Source organism: Coffea arabica, chromosome 2e (assembly GCF_036785885.1).
Source record: "Coffea arabica cultivar ET-39 chromosome 2e, Coffea Arabica ET-39 HiFi, whole genome shotgun sequence".
Taxonomy (NCBI): Eukaryota; Viridiplantae; Streptophyta; class Magnoliopsida; order Gentianales; family Rubiaceae; genus Coffea; species Coffea arabica.
This window is the reverse complement of record NC_092313.1, coordinates 68,300,093-68,309,249: the sequence shown is the minus strand read 5'-3', so window position 1 is coordinate 68,309,249 and position 9,157 is coordinate 68,300,093.

Here is a 9,157-nt window from a genome sequence, read left to right as displayed (position 1 = left end):
GATGATTCTTGAGGCATTGGACAGCTATTTCAATGGGCTACAACTTCTATGTTTTTCACAAGAGCTAATTTAGCCGTCATCATAGAGAAAATAGCAGTTGAAGTAGCCAGATTCTGGTCAGAAATAGCTGCTGGTACAACCTGTTTTCTCCTTCAACAATTTACAGCTATGGTTGAACGTATGACAATCAATTAGCAGCTGTAAAAGGGATGTTTCAAGCCTCATTTCCTGATTGCATTCATCTATATATAGCCATGGACTTGCAGGATTCAAGATAACTGGGGAGAAGGCTAGAGAAACTCACCAGACATGTAGTTTTCACTAGAGTTTCCTTGGTTCATTAGTATAGTATAGGTAGAGTAGTTTATCTATCTTGTATTTGTAGTTAGATTTGGATGAAGATTGGAGGAGCAAAGATGAAGAGGTCGATCTCATGTGACAAGGGTGATATCTCTTCTACTACTTTCTCTCTTTTATTGGATTTCATGTTTAATTATAATACAAGTTGGCTTTGTGTTTTTATTATGTTTAGTTAAAGTTTATGCCTAGAGTTATGGTTGAACTTGCTATATTTTGTTAATGATGTTTATTTGGTTATTTGGTCATATTATTTTGAGCAAGCTATTTATCACTTTTGGTTATCTAATCATGATTAACTGGCCATTAATTATGATAATCTTAAGGTGTTAAGTTTGCAATGAAAATTGGAATTTAACACTAGTTCAAAGAAGTGATAAGCCTAGGGAGTACACTCACGAAAGTAGAGGTGCACCTATGCGGCTTAAGTGACTTGTTTCATGTAATTTCATAGAAGAAATGAACTTGTAGTTAATTTCATAACCACGAGAGTAGGTATGGCTTAATTACAAGTATAGTTGATTCACTACGAAAGTAGGTTTCACATACATTAGGAAATTACGCCATAACTAATCAAGATAATAGCATTCACTTAACCGATAATCTCATTTGCAAGAGTAGTAAGGAATTCCATATCTCTAGGAGCTTTCTAGTGTTATTTTCTTAAATTTTATATTTGTGGTAGTCTAAATAATAAAGGAGTTTGAAAACATCGGTAATTGCATTCTTCCCTGTGGGATCGACCCTTAATACCCTATACTCGCTCACGATTCGTATACTTGCGATAAATCGCGTGTGGGGTATTTAGGAATTTATAAATGTAAAACTTGATTGGGATGAGCTTAATATTATATGTATACCCCGCGCACGTCAAGTTTTTGGCGCCGTTGCCGGGGAAGATTTGGCAATATCGGTGTGAAGAGCAACTTTATTAGTTTAGACATAATATTAGTTATAATGTGAATGTTATTTTCTGTTATTTTTATATTTTATGTGTATGTGTTTCATTACCTATTTTTCTTACTAATTTTGCTTTTGAGGTTGTTTAAAAGCAATTTTAGGTAATGAGAAGGTTAGGTGAATTGGGAGGACAAAGCTTGAGAAATGAAAGTTTGGCAATGGATGGTTACCAAGTGCAAAGCTCCTTCAACAGAGGTAATCAAGAAATTACTGAAGGTATGTCTTTTGAAGATGGTATAAGGTGCTTAAAGGCTGAATTTGATGTTATGATGCTACAAGTTCAAATGGACAAAATTGTGCAGGAAATTGAACAAATGAGGAATGCAAATGTTTTTAATTCTTATCATGTGATTTGTGACTTGTGTGGAGATTATCATGCTACTAATACATGTATACAAGTACAAAATGTGGATTATTATGATGAATTAGAGCATTACAATCCTTGTTTTGATCAATATAGTGCTAATTGGAACAATTCTCCTGTGTATGGTTGGGATAATCAATGTACTTATAATAATTCCTCATATTTTTACGATTACCAACCTGAATGTGTCCAATATGAATCAAAATCATCTTGGGAGTTGGCAATTGAAATGGTAGCTAATGATTCTAAGCCTTTTTGGGAGTTAGCTTTAGAAAAATTAGCTAATGCAACTTCCAACCGTTTTGATAGGGTTGAAGAGAGAATAGATGAACTGACTTCTCACTTTAGTAGAATACAAGAGAAATTGAATGCATTGTGTGAAGTTATTTCCTCTAAAAATTTGCAAAATGATCCTAGCATGAATGGTAGGAATGTTGTATGTGAAAATGGATTGCATTTGGATGAAAATGATGAATTTCAATTGTGTTTTAATGAGCAAATATCCATTTCACAAGATAATATTTTTGGAACTAATTTTGAGCCCCAAGAGGTGAGTTTTAATGACTCATTTTTCACCCCTCTTGAGGAGTGCATTGAAAGTATAGGTTCTAAGGGTATTGCTGCCCAAGATACTCTCATGGCATTCCCGTTGGTAAGTTCTCAAGTGGTGTATTTTCAAGGTAATATTTATGAAACACTTGGAATAGGTAAGCCACTTCCATTTCTCACATCATTAGATTATGTGGCTTTCACGATAAAGCCACCTTTTAATGATCCACCACGGCCTAAAATGGTGGATTATTCGTTAACTAAGCCTCCTTGAAAAATGAGATGAAATAGTCAAGCTATTGACTTTAAAGAAGCGCTTATTGGGAGGCAACCCAATGTTTGTTTAAGTTTATGTTATTTTGGGGTGATTTTATGTTTAAAGTATGTGTTTGAGTTATTTTGTTATTTTTCATTTGTAGGTATTGGAAATGGAAGCAAAAGTGACCAAATGAGGTGAAAAAGGCAAAGTTTGATCAAGAAACTCAACCCCTCGATTTGAGTAATTGTTGTTTTTGATTCGTTAGAAGGGGTTAAAATGCATGTTTTGATCATTTTACATGTGCATGTATTGAGTATTTTAACAAACAAATGATCTATGATGCATTTTGAGTGTTGGGATACCAATGGTAATTTTTCAAAGTTGGCTTTCTGCAAAAATTTCGCAGAAGAAAACGCATTTGGGCTGAAAACGCGCCTTAGAATCGCGTTTTTCATAATCGCGTTTTCAATTCTGCGCCTATACTGAAGAAAACGCGCCTTCAAAACGCGACAGGAAGTCGCGTTTTCTACCAATTCGCGTTTTCCAGCCTGATCAAAAATTGAAAACGCGCCTTCAGAAACGCGACATGAAGTCGCGTTTTTAAGCATAGCCGCGTTTTCGATCCTGCAAGATATGTGAAGAAACGCGACTTCACAAAACGCGGCTTGGTGGCGCGTTTTGATAAGTCACGTTTTCTGAGCACTTTTTTTTTTTTTTTTTTTGAAAAAAAAAAAAAAAAAAAAAAACCTTGATTCTCTTTTTCTTCTTTTCCTCATATATTTTCTTGTACCTTGAGTTGCTTATTGTATATTTTATATAGGTACATCACCAAAACAAAGGTTTGAAATTACGGATCGCCGTTTTGTTTTATTAAGCCTTTGTTATCACTTTTGTTTCTTATTTTCTATGTTTCGATTATTATTAGTAATGGTTATCCAAATGGAACTCATGAAGCGATGAAGAAAGGCGAACAACGTACCTTGAAGCTTCATACTCAATCACATCATAGGGGAGTATTACTTTCTTTATCTTAATTTTCCTTTTTACACATTGAGGACAATGTGTATGTTAAGTGTGGGGGGAGAATTGAGATTATATATATTGTATGTGATTGACTTATTAGTTGCAAATATTGGACTTGTGTTAAAATTCAAAATTTTTCTAACATCTTGTCCAAAATTGCAAATTTGCCCCAAAAATTTTAAATTTTAAATTTCATCCAAAGGGGTAACAAAGTTCCATACCATTAGTAGTTCAAATTCCTTCTACATTTGAGATAAATATATATGATTTGGAAACTTCTTTTCTCATTTAACTTGGAAATGACTATTATGTGATTATAATTTTGCATTTGTAGGAAAATATATCTTGTGAAGTGGAGAAAATTATGCCTATTTCTTTGCATATTTAATGAAATTTCTTTTCTTTACTTGATTTTATATAGTTAAGTGATAAATATGGTCAATAAGTGCAATACTCTTCACATGATTATTTTTTTAGAAAATTATTATTCTCTTTACTAAAAAAAAAAAAAAATGAAGAAACAAAAGAAAAAGACAAAAATAGAATAAGATTTGTTCTACTCCAATGATTCTTGTACTTAGTAACCGGGTGTCTTCATCTAAAAATGTCGACTTTCGCGTAAAACGGTACTTGAATTAAGAGTATGCAAAGCAACTTGAGTATGTGAAGTGTTGAGTAACCGGTGATTTTCATCTAAAAATGTCGATCATCGCGTAAAAAGATACTTTCACAACTTAAGTAATATTTAGCTACGTTATATTAATAAATATCTGTTTAAGTAGAATAAAAAGATGATCATGAGTTTAGAAAGCATTTTATTGACCATATGAGTTACTTACTTGTAAGATTGGGTAAGGATGAAAAATTGATTTGAATTTGTTATAATGACGGTATAATTGGCTCTCCTTTACTTGATATTATGAGTACTTGAACTTAATTGAATAAATTGCATAATGGTTATTTACTTTGTTTTGAGGAAATGAAGTTGAAATGCTACATATGCTTATTTTCAAATTTTGGATCATTGTCGGTTTGTATTTCTTATTGCTTGAGGACAAGCAATGGTTCAAGTGTGGGGGTATTTGATAAGAGTATATTTTACGTATTTTTAGTGTGCTTTATTAATTAGTTTTGGTGTGTTTTATTTAGTTTTATAAATAATTAACTAAGATTCTAGTGAAAATATGCATTTTGTGGTTAAAGTGTGAAAATTGCATTTCTATTGATTTTTATGGTAAAAACTTCATATTTTGTAGGTTTAATGATTCAATCATCAAATGAAGTGCATTGAGAAGATATTTGGATGATTGAAGATGGATTAAAGTGGGGAAAATAAAATATGAAGTGTAAAAGGAAGAAATGCAATTTGAGGACAAAAATCAAGAAAAGTCAGCTTTGACAACTCAGACACATTTTCGTATTTTGACTATATCAGGAGCTACAATGATCGGATCAAGGTGATCTTGGTACCATTTTGAAGCTAAGAGATATATCTGCATTTGGTATGAAGACATCAAAGTCCAATTCGGCTGTTTTCATGGTCAAAATGTCAAAATACAGAAGTAAAAGTCTGCTGCTGAGAGCTGAAAACGCGGAATTGACCAGTCAGTGGTATTTTTATCATATCTCGGTCTAGACAGCTCTAAATTGGATGATTCTTGAGGCATTGGACAGCTATTTCAATGGGCTACAACTTCTATGTTTTTCACAAGAGCTAATTTAGCCGTCATCATAGAGAAAATAGCAGTTGAAGTAGCCAGATTCTGGTCAGAAATAGCTGCTGGTACAACCTGTTTTCTCCTTCAACAATTTACAGCTATGGTTGAACGTATGACAATCAATTAGCAGCTGTAAAAGGGATGTTTCAAGCCTCATTTCCTGATTGCATTCATCTATATATAGCCATGGACTTGCAGGATTCAAGATAACTGGGGAGAAGGCTAGAGAAACTCACCAGACATGTAGTTTTCACTAGAGTTTCCTTGGTTCATTAGTATAGTATAGGTAGAGTAGTTTATCTATCTTGTATTTGTAGTTAGATTTGGATGAAGATTGGAGGAGCAAAGATGAAGAGGTCGATCTCATGTGACAAGGGTGATATCTCTTCTACTACTTTCTCTCTTTTATTGGATTTCATGTTTAATTATAATACAAGTTGGCTTTGTGTTTTTATTATGTTTAGTTAAAGTTTATGCCTAGAGTTATGGTTGAACTTGCTATATTTTGTTAATGATGTTTATTTGGTTATTTGGTCATATTATTTTGAGCAAGCTATTTATCACTTTTGGTTATCTAATCATGATTAACTGGCCATTAATTATGATAATCTTAAGGTGTTAAGTTTGCAATGAAAATTGGAATTTAACACTAGTTCAAAGAAGTGATAAGCCTAGGGAGTACACTCACGAAAGTAGAGGTGCACCTATGCGGCTTAAGTGACTTGTTTCATGTAATTTCATAGAAGAAATGAACTTGTAGTTAATTTCATAACCACGAGAGTAGGTATGGCTTAATTACAAGTATAGTTGATTCACTACGAAAGTAGGTTTCACATACATTAGGAAATTACGCCATAACTAATCAAGATAATAGCATTCACTTAACCGATAATCTCATTTGCAAGAGTAGTAAGGAATTCCATATCTCTAGGAGCTTTCTAGTGTTATTTTCTTAAATTTTATATTTGTGGTAGTCTAAATAATAAAGGAGTTTGAAAACATCGGTAATTGCATTCTTCCCTGTGGGATCGACCCTTAATACCCTATACTCGCTCACGATTCGTATACTTGCGATAAATCGCGTGTGGGGTATTTAGGAATTTATAAATGTAAAACTTGATTGGGATGAGCTTAATATTATATGTATACCCCGCGCACGTCAAGTTTTTGGCGCCGTTGCCGGGGAAGATTTGGCAATATCGGTGTGAAGAGCAACTTTATTAGTTTAGACATAATATTAGTTATAATGTGAATGTTATTTTCTGTTATTTTTATATTTTATGTGTATGTGTTTCATTACCTATTTTTCTTACTAATTTTGCTTTTGAGGTTGTTTAAAAGCAATTTTAGGTAATGAGAAGGTTAGGTGAATTGGGAGGACAAAGCTTGAGAAATGAAAGTTTGGCAATGGATGGTTACCAAGTGCAAAGCTCCTTCAACAGAGGTAATCAAGAAATTACTGAAGGTATGTCTTTTGAAGATGGTATAAGGTGCTTAAAGGCTGAATTTGATGTTATGATGCTACAAGTTCAAATGGACAAAATTGTGCAGGAAATTGAACAAATGAGGAATGCAAATGTTTTTAATTCTTATCATGTGATTTGTGACTTGTGTGGAGATTATCATGCTACTAATACATGTATACAAGTACAAAATGTGGATTATTATGATGAATTAGAGCATTACAATCCTTGTTTTGATCAATATAGTGCTAATTGGAACAATTCTCCTGTGTATGGTTGGGATAATCAATGTACTTATAATAATTCCTCATATTTTTACGATTACCAACCTGAATGTGTCCAATATGAATCAAAATCATCTTGGGAGTTGGCAATTGAAATGGTAGCTAATGATTCTAAGCCTTTTTGGGAGTTAGCTTTAGAAAAATTAGCTAATGCAACTTCCAACCGTTTTGATAGGGTTGAAGAGAGAATAGATGAACTGACTTCTCACTTTAGTAGAATACAAGAGAAATTGAATGCATTGTGTGAAGTTATTTCCTCTAAAAATTTGCAAAATGATCCTAGCATGAATGGTAGGAATGTTGTATGTGAAAATGGATTGCATTTGGATGAAAATGATGAATTTCAATTGTGTTTTAATGAGCAAATATCCATTTCACAAGATAATATTTTTGGAACTAATTTTGAGCCCCAAGAGGTGAGTTTTAATGACTCATTTTTCACCCCTCTTGAGGAGTGCATTGAAAGTATAGGTTCTAAGGGTATTGCTGCCCAAGATACTCTCATGGCATTCCCGTTGGTAAGTTCTCAAGTGGTGTATTTTCAAGGTAATATTTATGAAACACTTGGAATAGGTAAGCCACTTCCATTTCTCACATCATTAGATTATGTGGCTTTCACGATAAAGCCACCTTTTAATGATCCACCACGGCCTAAAATGGTGGATTATTCGTTAACTAAGCCTCCTTGAAAAATGAGATGAAATAGTCAAGCTATTGACTTTAAAGAAGCGCTTATTGGGAGGCAACCCAATGTTTGTTTAAGTTTATGTTATTTTGGGGTGATTTTATGTTTAAAGTATGTGTTTGAGTTATTTTGTTATTTTTCATTTGTAGGTATTGGAAATGGAAGCAAAAGTGACCAAATGAGGTGAAAAAGGCAAAGTTTGATCAAGAAACTCAACCCCTCGATTTGAGTAATTGTTGTTTTTGATTCGTTAGAAGGGGTTAAAATGCATGTTTTGATCATTTTACATGTGCATGTATTGAGTATTTTAACAAACAAATGATCTATGATGCATTTTGAGTGTTGGGATACCAATGGTAATTTTTCAAAGTTGGCTTTCTGCAAAAATTTCGCAGAAGAAAACGCATTTGGGCTGAAAACGCGCCTTAGAATCGCGTTTTTCATAATCGCGTTTTCAATTCTGCGCCTATACTGAAGAAAACGCGCCTTCAAAACGCGACAGGAAGTCGCGTTTTCTACCAATTCGCGTTTTCCAGCCTGATCAAAAATTGAAAACGCGCCTTCAGAAACGCGACATGAAGTCGCGTTTTTAAGCATAGCCGCGTTTTCGATCCTGCAAGATATGTGAAGAAACGCGACTTCACAAAACGCGGCTTGGTGGCGCGTTTTGATAAGTCACGTTTTCTGAGCACTTTTTTTTTTTTTTTTTTTGAAAAAAAAAAAAAAAAAAAAAACCTTGATTCTCTTTTTCTTCTTTTCCTCATATATTTTCTTGTACCTTGAGTTGCTTATTGTATATTTTATATAGGTACATCACCAAAACAAAGGTTTGAAATTACGGATCGCCGTTTTGTTTTATTAAGCCTTTGTTATCACTTTTGTTTCTTATTTTCTATGTTTCGATTATTATTAGTAATGGTTATCCAAATGGAACTCATGAAGCGATGAAGAAAGGCGAACAACGTACCTTGAAGCTTCATACTCAATCACATCATAGGGGAGTATTACTTTCTTTATCTTAATTTTCCTTTTTACACATTGAGGACAATGTGTATGTTAAGTGTGGGGGGAGAATTGAGATTATATATATTGTATGTGATTGACTTATTAGTTGCAAATATTGGACTTGTGTTAAAATTCAAAATTTTTCTAACATCTTGTCCAAAATTGCAAATTTGCCCCAAAAATTTTAAATTTTAAATTTCATCCAAAGGGGTAACAAAGTTCCATACCATTAGTAGTTCAAATTCCTTCTACATTTGAGATAAATATATATGATTTGGAAACTTCTTTTCTCATTTAACTTGGAAATGACTATTATGTGATTATAATTTTGCATTTGTAGGAAAATATATCTTGTGAAGTGGAGAAAATTATGCCTATTTCTTTGCATATTTAATGAAATTTCTTTTCTTTACTTGATTTTATATAGTTAAGTGATAAATATGGTCAATAAGTGCAATACTCTTCACATGATTATTTTTTTAGAAAATTA